Source organism: Salvelinus alpinus, chromosome 2 (assembly GCF_045679555.1).
Source record: "Salvelinus alpinus chromosome 2, SLU_Salpinus.1, whole genome shotgun sequence".
Classification (NCBI taxonomy): Eukaryota; Metazoa; Chordata; class Actinopteri; order Salmoniformes; family Salmonidae; genus Salvelinus; species Salvelinus alpinus.
In genome coordinates this window covers 10,275,515-10,291,730 of record NC_092087.1, presented here as the reverse complement: position 1 = coordinate 10,291,730, position 16,216 = coordinate 10,275,515, and the positions used below count along the sequence as shown (strand labels likewise).

General features: G+C 45.7%; 1 protein-coding gene across 2 annotated transcripts in view; it reads left to right on the top strand.

Moving 5' to 3' along the window:
* LOC139553699 (kinesin heavy chain-like) overlaps window positions 1–16,216 on the top strand; it is a 148,795-nt gene that overhangs the window by 36,282 nt on the left and 96,297 nt on the right. The window lies entirely within an intron of this gene.

The following is a 16,216-nucleotide window of genomic DNA, read 5'->3' as shown; positions in this document are numbered from 1 at the left end:
CTCTCTTTATGTAGTGTCATCTCTCTTGTTGTGATGTGTGTTTTGTCCTATATTTATATTGTATTTATTTATAAATTTTTTCATGTATTTATTCATTTTTAATCCCAGGCCACCGTCCCCGCAGGAGGCCTTTTGCCTTTTGGTAGGCCGTCATTGTAAATAAGAATTTGTTCTTAACTGACTTGCCTAAAATGTAAATAAAAACATACTTTAGCTTACCTCTACAGTTCAATACTGCAGTTTCTCCTATACAGTGTAGTTTACTCCGAGTCACCTGCCTGCTGAAGAATCCATATGTTTCTCCTTTCATTTTGACTGTCAGGAAGATCAAGAATATAGACTTTCCCTGTGGTTCGACAACAATTCCTATGCCCATTAAATAAGAACTATTCTTTTAAGGGACCCAGAACCAAATCCCAGGTGTGCTGGTCATGCCAGCTACTCACCTTGTGTTAGTCATATATGTTAATAGTCTGTCACGAGACAACACTAACGGATTCACTAGTTACTACCATTTACCAATAACATATTCACTAGTTACTACCATTTACCAATAACATATTCACTAGTTACTACCATTTACCAATAACATATTCACTAGTTACTACCATTTACCAATAACATATTCACTAGTTACTACCATTTACCAATAACATATTCACTAGTTACTACCATTTACCATGTATACATCTAGACCTTGTATTGTAGATAGGTTGCAGCTACCTTCCATTTATAATTATATTACTGAGAGCTTGGAAGTGTCTCTATGTCATTGACTGGTTATTACTCAGTGTATGGTAGTCAGGCAGGTAAAAGACACTCAAGGCTGCTGCAGGTACTCTAGTAGTCAATACCGCTGGGTACCATTGTTTTTCCTCTAATTTCTTCCTCTGGCAGATGGAGTGGAGGCCTATAGACTTTCCTTGTTCATGAGTTGAATGAAAACATCCCCATTAAGTAAGACCATGCAGTTAGGGCTGGCCATGCAGTTAGGGCTGGTCATGCAGTTAGGGCTGGCCATGCAGCTAGGGCTGGCCATGCAGCTTGGGCTGGCCATGCAGTTAGGGCTGGCCATGCAGCCAGGGCTGGCCATGCAGTTAGGGCTGGCCATGCAGTTAGGGCTGGCCATGGAGTTAGGGCTGGCCATGCAGCTTGGGCTGGCCATGCAGTTAGGGCTGGCCATGCAGCCAGGGCTGGCCATGCAGCCAGGGCTGGCCATGCAGTTAGGGCTGGCCATGCAGTTAGGGCTGGCCATGCAGCTAGGGATGGTCATGCAGCTAGGGCTGGCCATGCAGTTAGGGCTGGCCATGCAGTTAGGGCTGGCCATGCAGTTAGGGCTGGCCATGCAGCTAGGGCTGGCCATGCAGCTAGGGCTGGCCATGCAGTTAGGGCTGGCCATGCAGTTAGGGCTGGCCATGCAGCTAGGGCTGGCCATGCAGTTAGGGCTGGTCATGCAGTTAGGGCTGGCCATGCAGTTAGGGCTGGCCATGCAGCTAGGGCTGGCCATGCAGTTAGGGCTGGCCATGCAGTTAGGGCTGGCCATGCAGCTAGGGCTGGCCATGCAGTTAGGGCTGGCCATGCAGTTAGGGCTGGCCATGCAGTTAGGGCTGGCCATGCAGCTAGGGCTGGCCATGCAGTTAGGGCTGGTCATGCAGTTAGGGCTGGCCATGCAGTTAGGGCTGGCCATGCAGTTAGGGCTGGCCATGCAGTTAGGGCTGGCCATGCAGTTAGGGCTGGCCATGCAGTTAGGGCTGGCCATGCAGTTAGGGCTGGCCATGCAGCTAGGGCTGGCCATGCAGTTAGGGCTAGTCATGCAGTTAGGGCTGGTCATGCAGTTAGGGCTGGTCATGCAGTTAGGGCTGGCCATGCAGCTAGGGCTGGCCATGCAGTTAGGGCTGGTCATGCAGCTAGGGCTGGCCATGCAGTTGGTGTTCCTCATTGCCGATATTAGACAAGAGATTAACTGTATCCACTGCAGCCCTATAGTTATTTGTTTACTAAGAATTGATTGGCCGTTTACTAACTCTACCTGTCCTTGATTGGTTATTTCTCAGTTTATTGTAATATGAGGCACTCTGCATTTACTAACTGCCTTGAATAATTAATGACTCTCCTTGAGAGCCTGTCCGGGCTTTCAACTATGATCCCCGTCAAGACTGCAGATGACTTCAGTGTGTAATTCTGCAGAGTTTGTAAGGCTTTTCCTGTCCTGTACTGGTTATTTCAAAGTCGATTGTATTGAAGCAGTTCTGAGCCAGTCAAGGTTGAACCTAACTACAGTATCAATCAATCAAATGTATTTATGAAGCCCTTTTTACATCAGCTGATGTCACAAAGTACTGTACAGAAACACAGCCTAAAACCCCAAACAGCAAGCAATGTAGATGTAGAAGCACGGTGGCTAGGAAAAACTCCCTAGAAAGGCAGGAACCTAAGAAGAAACCTAGAGAGGAACCAGGCTATGAGGGGTGGCCAGTCCTCTTCTGGCTGTGCCGGGTGGAGATTATAACAGAACATGGCCAAGATGTTCAAATGTTCATAGATGACCAGCAGGGTCAAATAATAATAATCACAGTGGTTGTAGAGGGTGCAACAGGTCAGCACCTCAGGAGTAAATGTCAGTTGGCTTTTCATAGCCGATCATTCAAAGTATCTCTACCGCTCCTGCTGTCTCTAGAGAGTTGAAAACAGCAGGTCTGGGACAGGTAGCACGTCCGGTGAACAGGTCAGGGTTCCATAGCCGCAGGCAGAACAGTTGAAACTGGAGCAGCAGCATGACCAGGTGGACTGGGGACAGTAAGGAGTCATCAGGCCATGTAGTCCTGAGGCATGGTCCTAGGGCTCAGGTCCTCTGGGAGAAAGAGAGAGAGAAAGAGAGAGAGAGAGATAGAAAGAAAGAAAGAAAGAAAGAAAGAAAGAAAGAAAGAAAGAATTAGAGGGAGCATACAAAAAATTCACACAGGATACTGGATAAGACAGGAGAAATACTTCAGATATAACAGACTGACCCTAGCCCCCCGACACATAAACTATTGCAGCATAAATACTGGAGGCTGAGACAGGAGGGGTCGAGACACTGGCCCCATCCGACGATACCCCCGGACAGGGCCAAACAGGCAGGATATAACCCCACCCACCTTGCCAAAGCACAGCCCCACACCACTAGAGGGATATCTTCAACCACCAACTTACTATCCTGAGACAAGTCCCACGAAGATCTCCCCCACGGCACGAACCAGAGGGGAGCGCTAACCCGGACAGGAAGATCACGTCAGTAACTCAACCCACTCAAGTGACGCACCCCTCTTAGGGACGGCATGGAAGAGCACCAGTAAGCCAGTGACTGAGCCCCCGTAATAGGGTTAGAGGCAGAGAATCCCAGTGGAGAGAGGGGAACCGGCTAGGCAGAGACAGCAAGGATGGTTAGTCGCTCCAGTGCCTTTCCGTTCACCTTCACACTCCTGGGCCAGACTACACTCAATCATAGGACTGAAGAGATGAGTCTTCAGGAAAGACTTAAAGGTTGAGACAGAGTCTGCGTTTCTCACATGGATAGGCAGACCATTCCATAAAAATTGAGCTCTATAGGAGAAAGCCTCCAGCTGTTCGCTTAGACATTCTAGGGACAATTAGGAGGCCTGCGTCTTGTGACCGTAGCGTACGTGTAGGTATGTACGGCAGGACCAAATCGGAAAGATAGGTAGGAGCAAGCCCATGTAATGCTTTGTATGTTAGCAGCAAAACCTTGAAATCAGCCCTTGCCTTAACAGGAAGCCAGTGTAGAGAGGCTAGCACTGGAGCAATATTACCATTTGTAATTCTACGGAAAGCTTCACACCACATTGTACTGAAGCAGTTCTGCACCAGTCAAGGCCGCAGAGCAGGTAATGTACCGTAGCGCGGTCAATACCTCGGGGTCACATTGTTGCAAGAAAAGACTTGAAGAGAAGAAAGAAGGGGAGAATAAACTTAAAGAGGCAATCGGCTGTTGAAACAATAACAAAGCACAACCCCCTCTGCTGTGGAATAGGCCTGGAGAAATGTAACCGCTCTGCATAGAAAAAGCTATGGATGCAAGGACTGACCATCCATGATATCAAAATTATAGTTTTAACCATGTTTTGAGGCTATTTAGTGTTTGTGTCCATTTACTTTGTTTACAAACATCGGAGTAAAACAAGTTTATATTTTGGGATGTCACATGGAGTGGGACAGTTGACTAGGCTCATAAGGCATTTCTAAGTTATATTCTTCAACAATCAATGGGTATATATAATGAATGTATAAGTCCAAAAATTGATGTAGCAACTGCGGGTTGCCCCTTTTCAAGAGAACAAGAATATATTTGAGAAGAGCAGCAGAATTATGCCAGCAGCGATGTCTGGGAAACACAAGCCTTCTGGTATCTATGTTCTATTTCCTGTCTCTGCAGGAAGGGAGGTGCCACCCACCCTCCTGGTCAGCTGCATCACAGGGTATAAAGGATAAACCAATATACAGTATTGAGGCTATTTGGAGAAATGGGTCAAATATAGAAGTGAGATGTTATATCAAAATCACATTTTATTGGTCACATACACATACTTAGCAGATGTTATTGGTCACATTACATCACATACTTAGCAGATGTTATTGGTCACATTACATCACATACTTAGCAGATGTTATTGGTCACATTACATCACATACTTAGCAGATGTTATTGGTCACATTACATCACATACTTAGCAGATGTTATTGGTCACATTACATCACATACTTAGCAGATGTTATTGGTCACATTACATCACATACTTAGCAGATGTTATTGGTCACATCACATCACATACTTAGCAGATGTTATTGGTCACATACACATACTTAGCAGATGTTATTGGTCACATCACATACTTAGCAGATGTTATTGGTCACATCACATCACATACTTAGCAGATGTTATTGGTCACATACACATACTTAGCAGATGTTATTGGTCACATCACATCACATACTTAGCAGATGTTATTGGTCACATTACATCACATACTTAGCAGATGTTATTGGTCACATTACATCACATACTTAGCAGATGTTATTGGTCACATTACATCACATACTTAGCAGATGTTATTGGTCACATCACATCACATACTTAGCAGATGTTATTGCGGGTGTAGCGAGATGCTTGTGTGCTGTTATTATTTCAGTGGTAGCCTATATTCATCTTCTCTCTAAGTGTTTTAGAAGGTGCATTTATTTGATGCCATTGCCAGCTTCAGCAGAATTATATTTTTTAAAAGAATGTGAATATGAATTAATTGCATGCCAACGCCAACGCCTGATTTGAATGTCAACGAGCTACACCACAGATAGAGCTTGGTTTCTTCCCGATAGTGCACCCTATTCCCTATGTAGTGCACTACTTTCGACCAGAAGCCTATAGGCTAGTGTAGTAGTAGTAGTGCACGAAATAGGGAATAGGGTGCCATTTTTTGATGCATCCCTGAATGTCAGCGAGCTAGACCGTTGACCGTAACTGAATTATTCATCAGTAGCTACTTAACTTGAGAGGAGATGGGTCAATAGTTTTTAATTATGACATATCAACATCCATCCTGTCACGGTTGATTCTGCCAATTGGGTGAAGAGAAGATTCAGCAAATGTATAACTCACTTCATGCAATTCTACTCATTAGGATGATTTGGGTTGTTGGAGGATGATATGGGTTGTTGGAGGATGATTTGGGTTGTTGGAGGATGATTTGGGTTGTTGGAGGATGTTTTGGGTTGTTGGAGGATGATTTGGGTTGTTGGAGGATGTTTTGGGTTGTTGGAGGATGGTTTGGGTTGTTGGAGGATGATTTGGGTTGTTGGAGGATGATTTGGGTTGTTGGAGGATGATATGGGTTGTTGGAGGATGATATGGGTTGTTGGAGGATGATTTGGGTTGTTGGAGGATGATTTGGGTTGTTGGAGGATGATATGGGTTGTTGGAGGATGATTTGGGTTGTTGGAGGATGATTTGGGTCAGGGGAGGATGATTTGGGTTGTTGGAGGATGATATGGGTTGTTGGAGGATGATATGGGTTGTTGGAGGATGATATGGGTCAGGGGAGGATGATTTGGGTCAGGGGAGGATGATTTGGGTTGTTGGAGGATGATTTGGGTCAGGGGAGGATGATTTGGGTTGTTGGAGGATGATTTGGGTCAGGGGAGGATGATTTGGGTCAGAGGATGATGATTTGGGTTGTTGGAGGATGATTTGGGTCAGGGGAGGATGATTTGGGCCAGGGGAGGATGATTTGGGTTGTTGGAGGATGATTTGGGTCAGGGGAGGATGATTTGGGTCAGAGGATGATGATTTGGGTTGTTGGAGGATGATTTGGGCCAGGGGAGGATGATTTGGGTCAGGGGAGGATGATTTGGGTTGTTGGAGGATGATTTGGGTCAGGGAAGGATGATTTGGGTCAGGGGAGGATGATTTGGGTCAATTTCTCATTTTAGTTCTCGAGCTGAAACAGTTTAAGAACTCCTAATCTAGATCTTTATCAAATGCCCCTCTTCCCCCACCTTCCCCCCTTCCCCCCCTTCCCTCACCTTCCCCTCTTCCCTCATCTTCCCCCTCTTCCCTCATCTTCCCCCTCTTCCCTCATCTTCCCTCCTTCCCTCACCTTCCCCTCTTCCCCCAACTTCCCAGTCTTCCCTCACCTTCCCCCTCATCTTCCCCCTCTTCCCTCAACTTCCCCCTCTTCCCTCACCTTCCCCCTCAACTTCCCTCTCTTCCCTCACCTTCCCCCTCATCTTCCCTCTCTTCCCTCACCTTCCCCCTCATCTTCCTCCTCTTCCCTCACCTTCCCCCTCTTCCCTCACCTTCCCCCTCATCTTCCCCCTCTTCCCTCACCTTCGACGGGCTCATTGTAATGGCTGGAATGGAATCAACTGAATGGAATCAAACACGCTCTTTCCATGTATTTGATGTGTTTGGTACCATTCCATTGATTCCATTCCAAACATTACAATGAGCAAGTACTCCTATAACTCCTCCCACCAACCTCCACGGCATCTTTGCTCTTTTCCTTCTTGATTTGATTTTCCATCTGCCTAAAAATATAATAATTTAGCATTGAACTGATAGTGGAAGATGACTCAGATGAGTATCTGCAGGCGGAATTTAATCATTCTCTTTCTGTCTCAATGTTTGAGATCACTTCTGAGTTACATAGCACTCTTTACCACCACTCTTTCTCCTCTCTCTCTCTCCTCCTCCCCCCACCATCTCTCTCTCTCTTTCTCTCTCTCTCTCTCTCTCTCTCTCTCTCTCTCTCTCTCTCTCTCTCTCTCTCTCTCTCTCTCTCTCTCTCTCTCTCTCTCTCTCTCTCTCTCTCTCTCTCTCTCTCTCTCTCTCTTTCTCCTCTCTCTTTCTCCTCTCTCTCTCTTTCTTCTCTTTCTCGCTCTCTCTTTCTCTCTCTCTCTCTCTTTCTCTCTTTCTCTTTCTCTTTCTCTCTCTCTTTCTCCTCTCTCTTTCTCCTCTCTCTCTCTTTCTCCTCTCTCTCTCTTTCTCCTCTCTCTCTCTTTCTCCTCTCTCTCTCTTTCTCCTCTCTCTCTTTCTCCTCTCTCTTTCTCCTCTCTCTCTCTTTCTCCTCTCTCTTTCTCCTCTCTCTTTCTCCTCCTCCCCTCTATCCTTCTCTCTCTCCTCTGTTTTGTCCTTGTCTAATAAGCAAATCACATAGTGGGAGATGCATGTCTGCAGGCTGAATTCAATCACTCTGTTTCTGTCCTAATGTTTGAGATGACTCTTGAGATGCTTAGCTTCTTGGCAACAACAATGCAGTAGCATTCTCTCTCTTTTTAACCATCCACCAACCTTCTCTCTACCCCTCCATCTCTCTCTCTCTCTCTCCTCATTCTTGATTTTTCCCTAGCCATATAAGCAAATCCTTTACCAAATTTGAAGTGGGAGATCTATATTTGCAGGTTGAATGAAATCATGTTTCTATCCTAATGTAGGAGATGACTCCTGAGATGCTTAGCTTCTTGGCAACGACAAAGTAGCTTATTTTTCTCTTCCTCTTTCCACCACCTCTCCTCCTCCTCTCTTCCCTCCCTCTCTCCTCCTCCTTTCTATCCCTCTCTCTCTCCTCCTCCTCTCTTCCCCTGCTCCCTCTCTCCTCCTCCTTTCTATCCCTCTCTCTCTCTCCTCCTCCTCTCTTCCCTCCCTCTCTCCCTCTCTCCTCCTCCTTTCTATCCCTCTCTCTCCTCCTCCTCTCTTCCCCCGCTCCCTCTCTCCTCCTTTCTAGCCCTCTCTCTCTCTCCTCCTCCTCTCTTCCCCCGCTCCCTCTCTCCTCCTCCTTTCTATCCCTCCCTCTCTCTCTCCTCCTCCTCTCTTCCCTCCCTCTCTCCTCCTCCGTTTTCTCATTCCCTCGATCTCTGGTTCAGTTAATTCCATAACCACCTCTTTTAAAACATTTTTTATTTCACCTTTATTTAACCAGTTCTCATTTGCAACTGCGAACTGGCCAAGATAAAGCAAAGCAGTTCGACACAAACAACAACACAGAGTTCCACATGGAATAAACAAACATACAATCAATAATCATCTATATACAGTGAGTGCAAATGAGGTAGGATAAGAGAGGTAAGGCAATAAATAGGCCATGGTGGTGAAGTAATTACAATATAGCAATTAAACACTGGAGTGATAGATGTGCAGAAGATCAATGTGCAAGTTGAGATACTGGGGTCCAAAGGAGCAAGATAAATAAATAAATAAATACAGTATGGGGATGAGGAAGATTGGATGGGATATTTACAGATGGGCTATGTACAGGTGCAGTGATCTGTGAGCTGCTCTGACAGCTGGTGCTTAAAGCTAGTGAGGGAGATATGAGTCTCCAGCTTCAGAGATTTTTGCAGTTCTGCCATGGTGACCAGTGAGCTGAGATAAGGCGGGGCTTTACCTAGCAGAGACTTGTAAATGACCTGGAGCCAGTGGGTTTGGCGACGAGTATGAAGCGAGGGCCAACCAACGAGATCATACACGTCGCAGTGGTGGGTAGTATATGGGGCTTTGGTGACAAAACGGATGGCACTGTGATAGACTGCATCCAATTTGTTGAGTAGAGTACTGGAGGCTATTTTGTAAATGACATCACCGAAGTCGAGGATCGGTAGGATGGTCAGTTTTACGAGGGTATGTTTGGCAGCACGAGTGAAGGATGCTTTGTTGCGAAATAGGAAGCCGATTCTAGATTTCATTTTGGATTGGGGATGCTTAATGTGAGTCTGGAAGGAGAGTTTACAGTCTAACCAGACACCAAGGTATTTGTAATTATCCACATATTTTAAGTCGGAGCCATCCAGAGTAGTGATGCTGGACGGGCGGGCAGGTGTGGGCAGCGATCGGTTGAAGAGCATGCATTTAGTTTTACTTGCATTTAAGAGCAGTTGGAGGCCACGGAAGGAGTGTTGTATGGCATTGAAGCTCGTCTGGAGGTTAGTTAACACAGTGTCCAAAGAAGGGCCAGAAGTATACAGAATGGTGTCGTCTGCGTAGAGGTGGATCAGAGAATCACCAGCAGCGAGAGCGACATCATTGATGTATACAGAGAAAAGAGTCGGCTCTTAAGTACACACGTTTCTCCGTTTCATTTTTTTATGAACCAAATGAGTTTTCTCTGCCGCCGTCGTTCCTTTACAACAGTGTAGCAGTGTTTTCCTTTTACTGGCATCCACTAGAGCTGTTTGTAATATTTAACGACAGGCAACCTTCTGTTACAGCACATTTAGCTGTCAACATTAGCATATTCATGTTGAAATAGAACTACTGGCAGTATATGGGGTGATTATGGCCCACATACACACGCACGCACGCATGCAATCACACACACACACACACACACACACACACACACACACACACACACACACACACACACACACACACACACACACACACACACACACACACACACACACACACACACACACACACACACACACACACGCGCGCACACACATAGGGTCATTATAGTACGTGGAATATGCTAATTGTCTGGTTATGGCATGATTTATGATCAACCATCATATGTACTAATAGTATGATATGATAAAGATTGTTAGCTTCTCATGTAGGTTTTGTCTCTCCATGCATTTCGTCTGTAGCCCATCCCATCTGTAGCTATGGCTGTTAGAGAGCCATTTCCTGTTGCAATCTGTATTGATGTAGCTTGGAATTCAAAATTAATATTGCTCCCAATTCAATGTTATATTGTTTCAGTGAAGTTAAAGGCCCAGTGCAGTCAAAAACGTGATTTCTCCTGTGTTTTATATATATTTCCACACTATGATTTTGGAATAATACTGTGAAATTGTAAACATTATTATAATACCCTTTAAGTGTAAGAGCTCCTGAAATATCTCCCTGTTTTGGCTTGCCTGGTGACATCACCATCACCAGGCGATTTTAAGATATAAGTGAATAGATCAATAACAAAGAGAGCTTCAAACATCTCTGTCAGTAACAGCTAGATTTCATTAGGTCCAGTTAGGCCCCTCACTCGGACCACTCCCAGATAGTCATATCAAAATCATTTATTGAGAAATTGATATTTGCTAAGATGCAACGGTTTTTTTTTTTTACCCAAAAAATAAATAACAGTAAGGTACTTAAAGGTAAACTTAGCGAAATTATATTGCCACGAGCAGCATCGCAGATATTCAGATGAGTGAGATGCAACACTTCCCTCTCACACAGTCACACACAGTATCTGTGCATGTGCGCGGGTTCGTTTCATGCTGTTCATCAGAGCGGTAGCCAGGGCACCAAAACAGCAGAGGAGTTGAGCATCACGCTTCAACGTTCTTAATCGTTGCAGAAATTGACCCGCCATGCTATTTACTCTCTGCATCCACCTTCATATCGCTGAGTCTACCTTTAATTGTTACCGAGAAATGATTTAATATTGAGATTAAAAACGCCTGGGCTGTAATTGTGATCCATTACAGAGGGGCTTGGAGTTCTAGCCAAGAGCAAGAGATTGGCTAGATTGGATCTGTCTCTCTCTAGCCAATAAAGTACTAGTGAATTCAGAGACTGAGGTGTTAGTGGTTTCCCATTAGGTCAATACGTTAGTCTTGGAGCTAATTGTTAACAGCATATTGGTTAAACAGTAATCAATGGCTACTGTGCGCTTTGATCCATTTCTCTCAGTCTGACTCTGAAGAGGGAGAGGGTTGCCATAAGCTCTCTGTCTGCATCTCAAATGGTATGCTATTTGATCAGGACCCATAGAGCTCTCTGGTTTCAAAAGTAGTGCACTATACAGGGAATAAGATGCCATTTGGGATACAAGCCTCAAACTCTGTCCCCTCCTCTCCTCGTCTCACTTCCTCATCTGGTCGTCTGGAGTCAATCTGTAAGAACAGACCAGGTGAAAGAGCCTGATCACCATATTGTGTTCACCTTTCAAGTCTTCTCCAATCAGGACAGATGAAGGGGAGGAGACCAGGAAATGACAGTCAGGGTTTGAAGCAGTTGAGCCAGAGAGACTGGCTGGTCAGGTGGCAGCCGTAGCAGGCAGCTGGGGTTGCCAGATTTGGGGAGACCATGGTTGTCAGTGCAGAGGAGAATCCAATGTATTGAATGGGAATGAGCTATGCAGGGTTGAAGTGTTAAGTGGGTCAGTTAGGTAATAGAAACCGTGAGAGACATTTCTTATTCCCTTACAGACTGAAGAGGGCCAGAAGCTAGGGGCCAGTAGCTAGGGTCTGTTGCCAGGGGCCAGTAGCTAGGGTATGTTGCTAGGGGCCAGTAGCTAGGGTCTGTTGCTAGGGGCCAGTAGCTAGGGTCTCCGGATGTGTCCTAATTCTCTACACTGCTTTTAAATCCATGAGAGTAACAGTGCAAGTGAACACTTTAGAAGAAGGGTGGAAAATCAGGACACGGCATTTTAGTTTGAGGGGTTCAAATGAATCTCTCTCCTTGAAGACTGTGGTTGATTTGATTTATTTTAATTTATGTAATTCCAAGTGAATTTAACTCATTTTCAGAGTTAACGTTGATGTGTCTGTGTAGTCGTGTGTGTCGTGTGTGTCGGCTTGTAGTGTGTCGGCTCGTAGTGTGTGTCAGCTTGCTAAGTCCACAGGCTAAAACCCATTCGTGTCAATGTGCACGTCACCGGAGGACTGAGCGACACGGAAGTGTCAGGATGATATGAAAGCACTTCCATCATATCTGATCTGCCGTGGCAGTCTGTTTTTCTGTCAGAGATGTGAAGTCACAGCTCTCACAGGGCTTTGAACAGACACGTAAAATGAGGGAAAATGGCGCTGGAGGGAATAACGGCGGTTCTACCGTCGCCTGACCAGTTGTGCTATTTACTGTATTATTGTGCACTGATTGGAACTTTTTATGTACAGTGGCAAGAAAAAGTACGTGAACCCTCTGGAATTACCTGGATTTCTGGATAAATTTGTCATGAAATTTGATCTGATCTTCATCTAGGTCACAGCAATAGACAAACACAGTGTGCTTAAACTAATAACACACAAACAACTACATGTTTTCATGTCTTTATTGAACACACTGTGTAAACATTAACAGTGTAGGGTGGGAAAAGTATGTGAACCCTTGGATTTAATAACTGGTTGACCCTCCTTCTACCTGTTTTGGCTTGCCTGGTGACATCACCATCACCAGGCGATTTTAAGATATAAGTTAATAGATCAATAACAAAGAGAGCCTAACCGTTGTGGATCAGACCTGCACAACGGTCAGGAGGAATTGTGGACTCTTCCTCTTTTCAAATGTCTGGTGTGAACCGCTCTCTTGAGGTCATGCCACAGCATCTCAATCGGGTTGAGGTCAGAGCTACCCCAGGAAGGTGTATTTTCTTCTGTTGAAGCCATTCTGTTGTTGATTTACTTCTGTGTTTTGGGTTGTTGTCCTGTTGCATCACACAACTTCTGTTGAGCTCCAATTGGTGGACAGATAGTCTTACATTCTCCTGCAAAATGTCTTGATGTTACGCACGCCTCTGAGAAGAGGGAACGCAACTCCCTGTGAAGTGTAAGAGGTATGGACTGTAGGCGTGAGTAAGGACGACAAAGGCAGAATTTACCGTTTACTAGGATTTATTTCCTTACGGTAATATGGGGAAAAGGGGCTGGACGGAACCAAAGCAAAGAAAGTAAATATCAAAACTTCCCCCTTTCCTATCTAACCTGCCTACCCACTACTTACCTATCTTAGCACCACCTGGTGCCCTAACCAAAATACAGGGGGTGGTCCGCCCAGGTCTTACCTAGTGTGCCTAGACAATGAATATACTACGGGTATATGTATGCCCGCGGGCCTCTTGCCTAAGCACTCCCAAAGTGCCTTCTCCTTCCCCCCTGGGAACAAATGAAACAGAACAATCCAAACAATTTCAATAATCAAAACACTGCGTCCTATTGACACACAAAAGACATAACCAATCAACCAATACAGGTCACACTAATCATCTCCCTCTGAGAACAACCAATACAGTATATCACCCTCAGCCTCCTCTCTCAGCAATGATCTCCCAGTTATCATCTCTTCTTCTCTCCCTCCTGAACAGAACTGGCTTTTATATAGCTTCAGGAGTCTAATTGGATACAGCTGCATCTTGACGAGGGGGCGGGGTCAGCTCTCTAATCATCCATTAGCCATTGAGTCGACCAATCAGCTGGTTGGGGAGTTCAGGAATTTCTCCTGAAACACACACTCAAATACAAATCACAACACAGAAACTGGGGAACGTAACACTTGATAAACATGGGAATTCATTTTTCTGTCGATGATAGCAAGCTGTCCAGGCCCTGAGGCAGCAAAAGCAGCCCCAAACCTTGATGCTCCCTCCACCATACTTTACAGTGAGGATGAGGTTTTGATGTTGGTGTGCTGTGACTTTTTTTCTCCACACATAGTGTTGTGTGTGTTCCTACCTATGCAGGAAAAAATGGTGGAAAAAATAGTTGTGTCTTTTGCTATCGTGGTTAGCTAATAGATTTACATATTGTGTCTTCCCTGTAAAACATTTTAAAAATCAGAAATGATGGCTGGATTCACAAGATGTGTATCTTTCATCTGGTGTCTTGGACTTGTGATTTAATGATATTTAGATGCTAGTATTTACTTGTGACGCTATGCTAGGCTATGCTAGTCAGCTTTTTTACTGATGGGGGTGCTCCCGGATCCGGGATTGTGTGCAACTAGAAGTTAATCTGTCCACAGAATATTTTGCCAGTAGCGCTGTGGGACATCCAGGTGCTCTTTTGCAAACTTATTTTTTGGACAGCAGTGGCTTCTTCCATAGTGTTCTCCCATGAACACCATTCTTGTTTAGTGTTTTATGTATCTTAGACTCGTCAGTCTTTATTGGCATGGGAACCATGGATCTCCCTCTCTTGAGCTCACTCTCCTCTCTCTCACTCTCCCTCTCTCTAGCCCACTCTCCCTCTTTCTAGCCCACTCTCCCTCTTTCTAGCCCACTCTCCCTCTTTCTAGCCCACTCTCCCTCTTTCTAGCCCACTCTCCCTCTCTCTAGCCCACTCTCCTCTCTCTAGCCCACTCTCCTCTCCTCGCTCTCTTATTTCCTCTCTTCTCTTCTCTTCTCTTCTCCTCTCCTCTCCTCTCCTGTCTCCTGTCTCCTGTCTCGCCTCTCTTGATTCTCCAGCTGTGAAAATCAATTGAGGAACAAAGAGAACCATTCCATCCCTCGTTCTCTCGTTCTCTCCTTCTCTCTTTCTCTCTTTCTCTCCCCTCGTTCTCTCATTCTCTTAATGAATAAGGCAGGGTGCTCCAGTTCCATAAAATTGCCACAGTTTGAGTGTAAGAAAAAATATATTATTTATGCGATAGCGATATGTAAATGTTACGTCATGTACATTGTTACGTCATGCCGATAAAGCAAATTGATTAGAATTAAATTGAGAGGGAGAGAGAGGGGGGAGAGAGAAAGAAGGGATGGGTGGGAGAGAGAGAAAGAAGGGGTGAGAGAGAGAGAGAGAGAGAGAGAGAGAGAGAGAGAGAGAGAGAGAGAGAGAGAGAGAGAGAGAGAGAGAGAGAGAGAGAGAGAGAGAGAGAGAGAGAGAGAGAGAGAGAGAGAGAGAGAGAGAGAGAGAGAGAGAGAGAGAGAGAGAGAGAGAGAGAGAGAGAGAGAGAGAGACGCAGAGACAGACAGACACAGACGCAGAGACAGACAGACACAGACGCAGAGACAGACAGACACAGACGCAGAGACAGACAGACACAGACGCAGAGACAGACAGACACAGACGCAGAGACAGACAGACACAGACGCAGACACAGACGCAGAGACAGACAGACACAGACGCAGACACAGACGCAGAGACAGACAGACACAGACGCAGACACAGACGCAGAGACAGACGCACAGACAGACGCAGAGACAGACGCACAGACAGACGCAGAGACAGACGCAGAGACAGACGCACAGACAGACAGACAGACGCAGAGACAGACGCAGAGACAGACAGACAGACAGACACAGACGCAGACACAGACGCAGAGACAGACGCAGAGACAGACGCACAGACAGACAGACAGACGCAGAGACAGACGCAGAGACAGACGCACAGACAGACAGACAGACGCAGAGACAGACGCAGAGACAGACGCACAGACAGACAGACAGACGCAGAGACAGACGCAGAGACAGACGCACAGACAGACAGACAGACAGACACAGACGCAGACACAGACGCAGAGACAGACGCAGAGACAGACGCACAGACAGACAGACAGACGCAGAGACAGACGCACAGACAGACGCACAGACAGACAGACAGACGCAGAGACAGACGCAGAGACAGACAGACAGACGCAGAGACAGACGCAGAGACAGACGCAGAGACAGACAGACAGACAGACAGACACACGCAGAGACAGACAGACACACACACACGCAGAGACAGACAGACACACACACACGCAGAGAGAGAAGAAGGGATTATTCAGATGTTCTGTCCTGTATTTTTGAAATACAGAATAATTTGTTTAATGTATTCCAGGATTGTGCATGCCGTTGTTGATGGGTAGTGTAATTATGTTGTTATCTGTGTGTCTGTCTTTCTGTGGTTATGAAACCTGATTAGCAAACCGGAAAGCAGGCTGAATCCCGTGTGAAGGGTCTTTAATGCCCCAGAGAGGAAGAGAGGAGAGACAACCTCCTCCCTCAGTACTTTAAATAGG